At 34.0% G+C, this 13,596-nt stretch overlaps 1 long non-coding RNA gene across 1 annotated transcript; it reads right to left on the bottom strand.

Moving 5' to 3' along the window:
- Positions 1 to 5,767: 5,767 nt before the first annotated feature.
- LOC128222348 (uncharacterized) lies at positions 5,768 to 10,008 on the bottom strand. The gene is made up of 3 exons (XR_008259130.1): positions 9,872 to 10,008; positions 7,491 to 7,615; positions 5,768 to 7,355 (listed from the first exon to the last, which is right to left on the bottom strand). It is a non-coding gene; the product is annotated as an uncharacterized LOC128222348 (long non-coding RNA).
- Positions 10,009 to 13,596: the final 3,588 nt, after the last annotated feature.

Below are 13,596 nucleotides of genomic sequence, written 5' to 3' on the forward strand. Positions count from 1 at the left end.
TTTTGTCACCCCTGAGTGAAACAAGCAGAGCAGACCCAGATCTTTAGGAGCTGCCTGATCTGGGTCTACTCTGTTTGCAAGGGCGTGAAAACACGTGATAAACAGGTAAATGGTTGAGAAAGGTGCTAATGAAATTTTCACATCATGTCACATCGTCACCTTAAGTCCACAAAAATGTTACTCCGTCAAAAATGCGAGGGCGTTACATCTTTGTGGAATTATAAATGCGACAGCATGTTGTTATAAAATAGGCACAAGTGGCTAAAACTGCTTCTGGATAAGAGTGGGTGTATCCTTGAAATGTTCTCGAGATATTTTTATCCAGTTTTGAAATACTTTAAAATATGATTTAATAAAATGGAAAGCTTTCGTAACACTGACACGATACTACCAGGAAACACGCTGATTAAACCCGGAAGTGGTACTGTGGCCGTATCTGCGATGCCCATATATTAGACATTCCCCCTGTTCTAGGAATCCAAACATCCGGTTGCGATTCTAATAAGTGGTCAAACATAGGAATAGATTGAGAAATGGATATTTTAGAACATGCAATACACACCTTATCTTAAGCTCTGATTAATTATACACAATTGCTAGTCAGGACTCGTCAGGATTTGTCAGTGCTTTACAAACATCTTTCACAACCAGACAGCAGTGTTTGGAAAATTTAAACACATACACACTTGTTGACAGTTGTTAGATAATACTTAGTGACGACAAACTTGCTTTGCCTATGTGTTATTTTTGGTTGTCTTCGTCTGCTTTCGGATTATACACTGACGAGCAATAAAAACGCAACAAAGAATATATGCTTCAATATCTTTTGAATGCAAACATATACACATCTCTTAAGGTCGTCATTTCATCTAGCAAAGTGTTAAGATTTAATGCCTGCAGAAAAAGAAAATTTAAACAAGGCATTGCCTGAGAGACGGGTGTGCAAGATGTGGTACCCAGAGCAACACAGTTACCACGCCTGTGTCAAGCTGACTGTAACTTCAATACGATGGCTACGGCGCAACACGACAATTTGCAAAGCCGATGACAACTTCCACCGTAGTCCCTAAGTCTTCTTGACACAGTTTCCAATGTTTTGGTTTACCACCGTGTCCTGACCAAGTCTTCTGTCGTCGATTGGGCTGCAAGGAATCGATTACGTTAACGTTGGTAGACATTCTGTCTTGACGGCGTTGCACGCTGTGTACCTTGTCATGGACAGTCTGAAACGGAGCCCGTGACGTTATACCGTTCAATTTGAAGACTGACTTTTCGATTGTTTTATCGTGTCATTGCCTATTTCTTAGAGATTTGCTATTTCAGGTGATTTTCATAAAGTAAATCAACGCACACGTGCAATAAAAGTAAAAACGAATTTTAAAAACGTCGCTAAGAAAGCGTGCGCGTCGCGGACGTTGAATACGCCAGAAGTCCGGCCGTAGTCAGTCATGGTTGATTTCAGAAAACAAAACCCATTTCAGGGAGTAGCATAGGTAACTAATATGAAATATGTCTTGGTCTGTTGTCTACGAAAATGCACGTTTTGTAGTTACACTCAAAAATACTTGTTGCATTTTCATTGCTCGTCAGTGTACCCACTCCCCTATTGTATGTTGATTGTTAACTCATATCAGAATGTCAACCAGCTTGGATCCGAATGGGACGTCCAATTACTCGGCGTCTCATTTGGATTCAAGTTGTATGCTTATGAAGTGATACGATGATGTACAGGAAAGAAATAAAAAAAATAAACCATTATTTAGCATTTAAGAAACAGATTTTTAGGGAAGGAGCATTAAACTTCATAGAAAGTAATATTTAGAAAGTTTTCTTGCACTAGAATGCCTGATTTTTTTTCCTGGGATCTATACTGGCTGACATAGGAGTTATTCTATGAATTAAATTATTTTGAGTTACATGTTAATGTTCACATCTACCCAATAACTGATAGAGACACATTCTAACGCATCTAGAGAATGTAGAATGTGATATTTAAAAACACGATGAAACATGGAAACTTTGCTCCTAAGGAGCAAATTCTCCATTTTACATCATATTTTTAAAGCTATTCACAAGCAAAAAAAAAAATTGAATTATTTATAGAAAATGATGTCATCATCTATATAATAGTACATCAACTAAACGGTTAAGGTGTTATATTGCTACGTTAAGGTTTGTTGTTACTGTGTATGGAAAAAAATAAGTATAACATATACCAATAACGATAGCTTTTCCACTTTATTGTGATGTCCCAATATATTGCAATATTGGGTCAAAATATATAATATAATATACAAATATACACGAAACACGGTGCGTGTATATTTGGCGACCCAACAGTGAAATTGCGACCCAATAAATGTGTTTAGGAATACAGGTTGCAATCACGTATTTGACCCTGCAGATACATTTAAAACAAACAATTATGTTGGGTCCTTATATGTTGGGTCTTTGACCCAATATTGAGGTATGCCCCAATAAATACACCGTGGACCCAATAATTCGGGTGTAAATATAAACAGGGCCCCAATATTTTAGAGGTTTTAAAACTATATATATATATATATATATATATATATATATATATATATATATATATATATATATATATATATATATATATATATATATATATATATATATATATATATATATATATATATATATATATATATATATATATATATACACGTATACCATATATGTAGAACGTATACCATATATATGTAGAACGTATACCATATATATGTAGAACGTATACCATATATATGTATGTAGAACGTATACCATATATATATATGTAGAACGTATACCATATATTTGTATGTTGAACGTATACCACATATATGTAGAACGTATACCATATATGTTGAACGTATACCATATATATATGTAGAACGTATACCACATATATGTAGAACGTATACCATATATATGTAGAATGTATACCACATATATGTAGAACGTATACCATATATATGTAGAACGTATACCACATATATGTAGAACGTATACCATATATATGTAGAACGTATACCATATATATGTAGAACGTATACCATATATATGTAGAACGTATACCATATATGTAGAACGTATACCATATATATGTAGAACGTCTACCACATATATGTAGAACGTATACCATATATATGTAGAACGTATACCACATATATGTAGAACGTATACCATATATATGTAGAACGTATACCATATATATGTAGAACGTATACCACATATATGTAGAACGTATACCATATATATGTAGAACGTATACCACATATATGTAGAACGTATACCATATATATATGTAGAACGTCTACCATATATATGTAGAACGTATACCATATATATGTAGAACGTCTACCATATATATGTAGAACGTCTACCATATATATGTAGAACGTATACCATATATATGTAGAACGTATACCATATATATGTTGAACGTATTCCATATATACGTGGAACGTATTCTATATCGAGGTGCTCAAATGATGGACTAGTGGAACCAAGTAAAAACTTCAAAGAGGTGGTTAAACTAGCGTTAGCATTGAATGATTCTGTAGTCGAGTTTGTTGTACTTTTGAAGCGGTCTCTGATGTAGGGGAGTTGGTTCCGGCAGGTGTTGTTGTTGTTGCGCTCATGCTAATTGTATTAACATTTGGTGCAATTGCTGTTTGGACACTAGTGGTTAAACGACCTGGTGTAGTTGGTCTTGCGGTTATTTCTAAGGAAGATGCGAGTGTTCCAGGTGAGCTTATTTTTTAAAAATGGCGTTGTTATATACTGGAGAGGGCAAGCTAGTACCCAGCAAACGTCGATCATTGAGTAAAGCCAAAAAATAATGATTCAGTTAGGGTAACATCTTTTTCGAAAACAGCTAGGGTAGGTTGGCTTTTTATTTTCAATCCTTTATTACGCTTTATATAGTAACGTTATTGTCATTATTGGAGTATTGAAGTAATGTATAAAGCTTTAAAGTTGGCAACATATTAAAACACACACTTAAAAAATGAATAATAAATAAGAAATAAATACATACGTAGGAAAGGAATTAACATAAGCTTTTAGTAACCTGTTTTCCAATCCTTATTAGTTGTATTGTTGTTAAAATACATTGTATATGTAAATTTGAAATCAATACTGTTTAAACTAAATACATATCAATTATCAACTGATTATTAAAAACGGTAGGGTCGGCGCCTATTTCGTAGGTAGGGTCGGGTAACCCGAACCAAATGTAATTGTTAGGCCTATACTAAATTAAATTTGTCATGGACGAGGTAAAATCAACCTACATGTCTCATGTGGTTGGCACGCAAGGCGATATTTCGTGCGCAGGACAAACGTCACTTCATTTAAGGTCAATGTCGCACTAAAATGTTAATCATAATGGATTGCTGCATATATGCACATACAGTATAGTAGGTCATGTCCAGGCTGTAATTTATATTGCATTTTAAGTTCTATTCTTCAGATTGCATCCAAAAACATTTATTTACCTTTGCAAAGTTTGAAATCCGAAAAAGGGGGCAAATATTACCGCATTTATTCCTTTGTTTATGTTTGCCAATTCCAAAAAAAAAGAAAGTATTTATTTAAAGCTGAACTCTCACAGATTGACCATTTTTTTATTTTTTGTCTTGGAAAGAGCAAATTTTTGCGTAAATATCAGCAAAACAATGATAAAAGATTGCTGACAAAAAATTAGATCGTACATTTACATATTTCCGTTCGAAAACGAAAACTAACGGTTTAAGAAAAATGCATAAAACATCATTTTTTAACTTAGATACAAAAATCTGCGATCTAATGATTTGTCTGCAGTCTTATATAACTGGTTTCCATGGATTTTTGCAAAAAATGGCTGGTTCCAAGACAAAAAAGTTGTCAAAACGTTCAATATGTGAGAGTGCAGCTTTAATATATTAAAGTGACACTCTTACTCTAAATCAATACATACACATGTATAACAAACATCAATTTTGAGTAATAAACATTTAACTACTTACTAAATAATGCATTTATGGAAAATATTAATTACTAATAACAAAATTGTAACCGTGTATTTAATAGCTGAAAACGCACAACTATTAAATGACTGGTGGGTCCTAAAAGATTTACAGTGATCAACTATCGTCTCATAAGGTAGAAATACCATGTTTTCTGCACCTTTCTTTTAAATTAAATACAGTATCCTTCATAAGAACCACTGTTTTCGATATGCATTTATCCTTTTGGATAAATTAAAACAATTGTATTGATTGTGGTACATCTTATTTGGGAGTGAGAGTGAATCTTTTATTAAAAATAAATATAACATAATTGCCTGCTTTATTGGAAGGTTTGCCACACGTGACATTTGTTCTCTCATTTAAAAGATCAAGGTCGTATTAAAGCTGCACTCTCACAGAATGAACGTTTTGCCAAAAACTCAATTTATGCGAAAATGCATGGAAAACAGTGATAAAAGACTGCTGATAAAATATCAGATCGCAGATTTTCATAGTTAAGTGCAAAAAAAATAATGACTTATGTATTCTTGAACCGTTAGTAACGCATTTAGCCATAAAACATTAATTCTCGAACGGACATATGGAAAACTGTGATATTAACGCAAAAATTGGTTCATTCCAAGACAAAAAAAATAAGTTGTCAAAACGGTAAATCTGTGAGGGTGCAGCTTTAAGTGGTCAATGTTTAACTAAATGTCTTATCTAAGCACCACTTGGAATCCCATTTTAAAATGGCTGGCATTTTACCAAACGTTTTATTCACATGTTATATACTAATGACTATTCATTCATCCAACAATGACTAATCGGGGGCATTTGTCACGTTCTTTGACAGATGTTAGTGCAAACCGGGGCGTATCCGGGGTTTGACGTAAGAGGTGGCGTTATTTATGGCGCGTAAGCTTTTGACTTGCAATTCTCCAGCCCCCGAACTGAAATTTAGTTGGCAGGGGGTTAAGGGATACTCTTTTACAATTTTAGTCCAAAATAGTTTCCCTCTAACGTTTATTCTGGATGATAGGCCCTGGATCTTGTAGTTGTTCAAGAAAAAAACATTTCGCATGACCTTGGTTTTATTTCTACGTACAGCTTAAGATGAACCAAACAGGAAGAAAACACAAAAACGAGGCTCCGCTTCAGAAATGAGTTAATAGTATATAGGGGTTTTGAAACGCTTTTTATACAGGCAATAATTGGTGTACGGAAACTTGTATGTGTAAAAGTGTTTGTGTGCACTACGTCATCAAGTTATGTTTACATTATTATTTAAAAAAAAACATTTGGAACTCTTGGGCTATTTTTATTGAAAGCAAATGGACAAGGAGTTCCGAATGTCGAATAATTATAGTATTGAATTCATTCGGAACTCCGCGGCCATTTTTATCGAAAACATGGATGTATTCATTCGGAACTCCTCGGCCATTTTTTCAAAAACAACCTCGGATGTATATGGACGGTTTACATACTTAAAAAGTGATACGTTTAAGTCCGCTGCAAATAGATCGCATAGTAATCTTATTTAGTAGTTAAAATTTATGACTTAACTCTTGGGAATCGTAATTATGTTTGCAATAATACACTTCACTGGCAATCAATTTAAACTGAGAGCAATGAATACAACTCTTAAACACTACATTTAATTAATGCTTTTATTAAAAAAAATACGGACTACTTCAACAGATATACCTGCATACATCCGGACAAAAAAAATACGGACTACTTCAACAGATATACCGGCATACATCCGAGGTTGTTTTTGAAAAAATGGCCGAGGAGCTCCGAATGGGATGTATTTGGACGGTTTACATACTCAAAAGTGGTACGTTTAAGTCCGCTGCAAGTAGGTCGCGTAGTAATTTTATTTAGTAGTTAAATTTTATGACTTAACTCTTGGGATTTAAATTACGTTTACAATAATGCACTTCAGTGGCAATCAATTTAAAATTAGATCAATAAATACATCACTAAAACACTCCATTTAATTAATGCTATAATTCAAAAAAGTACGAACTACTTCAACTGATGTACCGGCATACATCCGAGGTTGTTTTCGATAAAAATGGCCGAGGGGTTCCAAATGTATTGAATAAATGCGATAAGAGCGAGTTAAAAGAGAACTCTCGAAATCTGCTTCATGTACAGGTTCACGGATACGTCGTATCTATTTCTGTTAATATGTGCATGGCCAACACAACATAAAAGATTGTAGTTTAAGTTCAAATATTAAATAAAGGAAATGCAACCAAATACAACACTGTCTTATAAAAATAGTGATACACAAATAAGGGAGGTAACAATCACGGAAGATCCGAATGTTATTCCTTGGCCTGCACTCCCCTGAAATAAGAAAAATGGAACATTATAATAATAGCGATTGATTCGAATTTAGGTTTGTAACAATGCTCGTTAGCTTAATATATTTCCGTGTTAAAAAGTTTTTACAAAGGTTTTAGAAATGACAAAACATCTTACACTCTCCTGGGTTGTCGTACTTGCACTATTGGTGGTTGTTGTTGCAGCTGCTGCGGCTGTTGCAGCTGTTGTTGACGCCGCCACCGTTCCCAATCGTGCCAATGGAATTATCATCATCAGCACATCTATATCGGTAAAAATTGGTTTGAAACTAGTTTTAGTGCATGGGGTCACAAGCAATAAACATGTTTGCCAAGGTGAACAAAATAAGACAATCGCATGCCACTTAGAAATTTAAAGTTATTTTTAAAGCTGCACTCTCACAGATTTAACGTTTTGACAACTTTTTTTGTCTTGGAACGAGCAAATTTATGCATGGTAACCAGTGTGATTAGAATGGTGACAAAGTTCAGATCGCAGATTTTCATATTTAAGTTCAAATATATGTTTTATGCATTTTTCTTAAACCATTAGTAACCGTTTAAAGCATAAAACATTATTTTTCTAACAGGAATATGAAAATCTGTGATCTGATCATTTGTCAGCAGTCTTATATCACTGGTTTGCAGATATTTACGCAAAAATTGGCTCATTCAATCTAATTTTTGTTGGCTCGTTCCAAGACAAAAAATGTCAAAACGTTAAATCTTTGAAAGTGTAGCTTTAATGGGGTTTTCAATTAAAAGCTACGTGTTCACAAAATCCCTAGGTAAAAAAGCGCAAAAATATCGCTCATATTTTAAATGGAAATGTTGTTGTTTTTATTAAGAAGATACTACTAAGACTGTATAATAAGTATGGAATTATACTTTTTTTGTTTTTTAATGAAATTCATGGTGTTGAACAAAAACATATTTTGTCAACGTGAAGACGAGGTCATCATCGACGTCGGCGTTTTGAAAACACTTTTACCTTTGGACATAGCCGTTAATATCCGTTCAGGAAAATGACATGAAACTTGTCACACATGCTTACAATGACGCTGTAGTATGAATGTTTCAACAAGTTTCATACCTGGTAAAACATTTCACTTTTATATGAATTTATCTAACAAGTTTCATAGCTGGTAAAACATTTCACTATTTTATGAATGTTATCTATCAAGTTTCATAGCTGGTAAAACATTTCACTATTTTATGAATGTTATCTATCAAGTTTCATAGCTGGTAAAACATTTCACTATTTTATGAATGTTATCTATCGAATGTTATCTATCAAGTTTCATAGCTGGTAAAACATTTCACTATTTTATGAATGTTATCTAACAAGTGTCATAGCTGGTAAAACATTTCACTATTTTATGAATGTTATCTATCAAGTTTCATACCTGGTAAAACATTTCACTATTTTATTAATGTTATCTAACAAGTGTCATAGCTGGTAAAACATTTCACTATTTTATTAATGTTATCTATCAAGTTTCATACCTGGTAAAACATTTCACTATTTTATTAATGTTATCTAACAAGTGTCATAGCTGGTAAAACATTTCACTATTTTATTAATGTTATCTAACAAGTGTCATAGCTGGTAAAACATTTCACTATTTTATGAATGTTATCTAACAAGTGTCATAGCTGGTAAAACATTTCACTATTTTATTTATGTTATCTAACAAGTGTCATAGCTGGTAAAACATTTCACTATTTTATGAATTCATCTGACTTCGAGATATACTCTTTGACCGACTGAGAAAACAACAGACTAGCACTGACAAGCGTCCTCCCGCTCTTGTTTTTAAAGCGTAAAACGTTGTTTAGAACGTCCAGTGTTTTAAGGAACAGTTAATTTTCATGCGTAAAAAATACATCTTTTATTTTATCAGCTTTTAAATAAAAAATACATTTGTATTTTTCCAGAAAAGTTGCCACAGTATATGTATGATTTTATGTCAAAATGCCTCAGACTACCCAATGCATGTCTTGCGGACTCTTGATTATATAATTTCCATAAAATAGTCGAAAATAGTTTATTTAATGCATTTCCTGGTTAGAGAAAGGCAAATATCTTGCCTAAAATAACTGCAACCACCATAAAAGCACACGATATTGTTGATAGCGTAGTATTTACTCTTTTGACACATTTGTTTTTAACTTTTTATTAATTTGGCATATGGTATATAAACATTACCGAAAAAATGCAAATGCATTTTGATTGAAAGTCTTCTCTCATATAATTTTCCCAACTCCTAAATACACATTCACATGTTACAACGGATGAATGTATTGTGCTTGCTAAATACTGAACCTTAAAACTAATTTATAATTTTTTTTTAAACACTTCATGTTTTGGTCCTTCAGACAAGAAATACAGTGTGGACGGCCCTTAAAATGTTCGGACTTTGAACTGTCATGATCATGATAGTAAACATCAAAGAAATTGTTAAAACAAAGAATGTTCCCACGCGTGATATGATATATACCAAATACCAAACCACTTACACAGAAAAAGCGCTCCTGTAACAATATACTTTCCCATGATGTCGAGAAAATTGTATCAATAATTAAATGCAGAATATCCCAGTCACAATAATATCTTCGATGAGAACAAGGGCAAAGAACTAACGCGTAATGCAGAAAAACGCCCCTTTTGTGCAAGGAAAGACGATGCATATTTTGTCATTGTTGTCATTTGTAATGTGACAAAGTTATGAATTTAAAAACAAATGTTAATAGCTATTTATTTTGAGCATTACATTTACAAAATGCGGGAGAGGGAAAATATAGGTCGGGTAGATAATAGTGAAAAGGAAGACATAATGTTGGAGAGGAAATATACGGTGGGATGATAAGAGGGGAAAGGATGATAAGAGGGGGAAAGGAAAAAGGATTAGAGGAAAGAAATGCACAAAATTATGTGTTTGGCCCTGATATATTACTAGTAGTCGTCGATATTTGGTATGTGATTGGTTGTCTTCAACGTACAAGTCTTCCTGGTTAAAACAATGGGGATACGTAATCGATCGTTCGTTTTGATCTGATCACTCAAGCAATTAATATCTGTTCTAATAAGGCAGACCATCTTCTCTAATCAACTTTTATATATCAATATCTGTAAACGCAGTAAATTGGTTTATACGCGTGCGTGAAAAACGTTCTGTGGACACAGTGGATTGATTGATACACGTCCACTTAACGCTACGCACATTATGTTAGTATTGATATGTCGATTTTGTTGTTTAGCGTAACCGTCGTCTTTGTAAACGGAATGTATGATACAAGATACAAGAATCTTAATTAAAAGTCTGGTACAGTCGAAACCCGTTTGCTCGAACTCCTTTGGCTCGAATTATTCGTTGGCTCGAACTTGATTTAGAGGACCGATTTCTTTATACTGAATGTTAACCATCCCGCTCGGCTCGAACTTTACGACGCTCGAAGTATTTTCGCCGGTCCCTGCGAGTTCGAACCAACGGGGTTCGACTGTACATGATAACCAGAAAAAGAGCTCAATAAGCTATTTTCTGACATGAATAAAATACATACGTAACATATTAAAACATAACAATGAAAAGTGAATATTTGTGTTACGAATGGTACTCAAAGAATACAAACCTTTATGGTCAATTGACGTCAGTTGTATTGTTTATTAGGTCACTCCACTGAATGATTTTGGTTTGGCAATGACTTCAATAGTTTGAAATGCCATGCTGACTGGTCGCTATTTATAGTCATGACGTCATTCGGTCACTCCCCTGGATGAACTTGGTTAGGCAACGACTTCAATAGTTTTTTATATGCTATGCTGACTGGTCGCAATTTATAGTCATGATATTATTGATTTTGGTTTGGCAATGATTTAAATAGTTTGTATATAATTATACTATGATGACAGGTCGCTATTTATAGTCATGACGTCAACGCTAATAAAATGTTGTTATTTTTTTTCAAAAACATGTGATTAATTTGCACGAGTGCACATTATCATTCTAGTAAAGGCGTTTTTGACGAAAACCATTATGTTTATTTATATTACCAGCGAAGCCAGAATTGAAGCTCGAATGTGCTGATTTTCAAAGAAAACGGAAACCGTATGAGCAAAAAAGTGTGTATAAGAAGCCTGAGCTAGGTCAAGATCAAGGTCACTGTTTTTAAAAGTAGGAAATGGTCGGTACATTGTATTTTTTAATTTCAGTTAGGGTTGACAAATTACGACCGAATTGGTATAAAGGAAGAGTTTATAAAGACCTTTCATGGGAATGCGTTTGAGGCCCCTAAGGTCAAGGTCGCTGATACTAAAAATAGAAAAAAAGGTTGGTATTGAATAACTTTAATTAGGATTGGCCTATTACGCTCTGTAGAAACAATACAGTTCAATGGTTGAAATCATTTTTGAACCAATAGAATTACAGTATTTTTCAAAATATTCGACATTAAAATTCTATGTTTATTGACGTTCTTACCTGTCGTACTTTGTTTAAACATGTTTTTTGTTGTTTTTTACAACGATTATGTAACAAGTTATTATTTCTTTATATTAATTACTCTCGTTGGCAGGATGTCACGCGAGAGTGTGAACTTGTGTTGCAGGGGAAACCGGAGTGTCCGGCTTGATGACCACAAACCTGGGTCGCAAGCATTCGGAACTCCTTGGCCATTTTCCATCGAAAACAGTGGGAATTGCCGAAGAGTTTCGAATGAGTCGCAAGCGCTAACAACTGCGCTAACCGGAAATCCACAGTGATTTGATGGGAATGAACACCTGCTTTGGTTTCATTTGACGTGTACAAAATTTAGTGACATTTAACCTTAATTTAGTCATTTCGAGATTATATAACATTGTTAAACTGCAGTAATTCATAGATATATTTTGCTAGATAGTAGGTAGGAGTGACCCCTTTGATAAATCTGAAGATTTTTTTTTAATATTTTAGGTTAAATGTCACTAAATTGTGTACAGGTCATAGGACAGTAAAGCAGGAGCTCATTCCCATCAAATCACTGTGTGACAAACAATACCAGTACTTGCCGTACTTGATTGAATAGCTGATATGTTGGCCGTTTACATTATATATGAAACGAAATGGGTTTTTTTTGTCTGATTATATTATGAGGTAAGCGTCTTACTTCTATGACAGAGCTGTAAGAAGTACGCGGGTATTTGCCATAATTCGACTATGCCTCATAGACTACACAATACAGCCAAACCCATTTAGCTCGAACTCGCTTGGCTCGATTCCCTCGTTTGCTCGGACTGGATGTTAAGGACCGATTTTTTTTCTACCAAATATAAGCATTCCCGCTTGGCTCGAATTTCCTGAGGCTCGAGGTAATGTCGCCAGTCCCTGGGAGTTCGAGCCAACGGAGTTTGACGGTAGTTTACAATGCAAATACGCTTTGTTCTTAGACTAATTTAAATTACTACGAATAAATCACCAAGAAACAAGAGCTTTGCATATAGATGGCATGGCTCGACTGTTCGTCAAATAGCACCAGTCAGTACGTATGAATCCGATTCGTAATTCAGTTATGGGAAAAGTCATTAACTATATTTTATTAGTGTTCAACATTTTTTCGTGACGACAACAACGCTATCGTGGCTGCTTTACATGAAAGACAAGTCTTTGGGAAATTTTCTGGAAGGGAAAAAAATCAACAACACAATCTTAAAGCTGCACACTCACAGATGGGCTGTTTTGAAAACTTTTTTGTTTTTAGAGTGAGCCAATTGTTTTGCGTGATGGTCTGGAAACCAGTGATATAAGACTGCTGACAAAATATCAGCTCGAAAATTGATGTTATATGCCGAAAAACTATTTTTTCTTAAAGCGCTACTAACGCTTTAAGCCATAAATCTTCAATTTTCGAACGTAAATGTCAAAAACTTCGATTGGATATTATGTCACCAGTATTCTATCACTGGTTTCCAGATAATTACGCCGAAATTGGTTCATTCCAAGGCAATGAAAAATGAAAAAAAGTTGTCAAAATGGTCAATCTGTGAGAGTGCAGCTTTAAATGCCGTTTAGTAAATTTCAATCCAGAACTTAGTTTAATGACAACTGGGTCAACCTTAATCAACAAGGAAGAATTAATATATTAAAAAAACTAGTACTGTTGAAATATCAAAAAATATAATTCCTTGATTCTCTTCATATCGTTTGGGTTATCATCACAATCATCTATAATGTCATTTAATTAAAATGTATCTGAAATTGGCAATTTAT

The sequence above is a fragment of the Mya arenaria genome, chromosome 2, assembly GCF_026914265.1.
Source record: "Mya arenaria isolate MELC-2E11 chromosome 2, ASM2691426v1".
NCBI lineage: Eukaryota > Metazoa > Mollusca > Bivalvia > Myida > Myidae > Mya > Mya arenaria.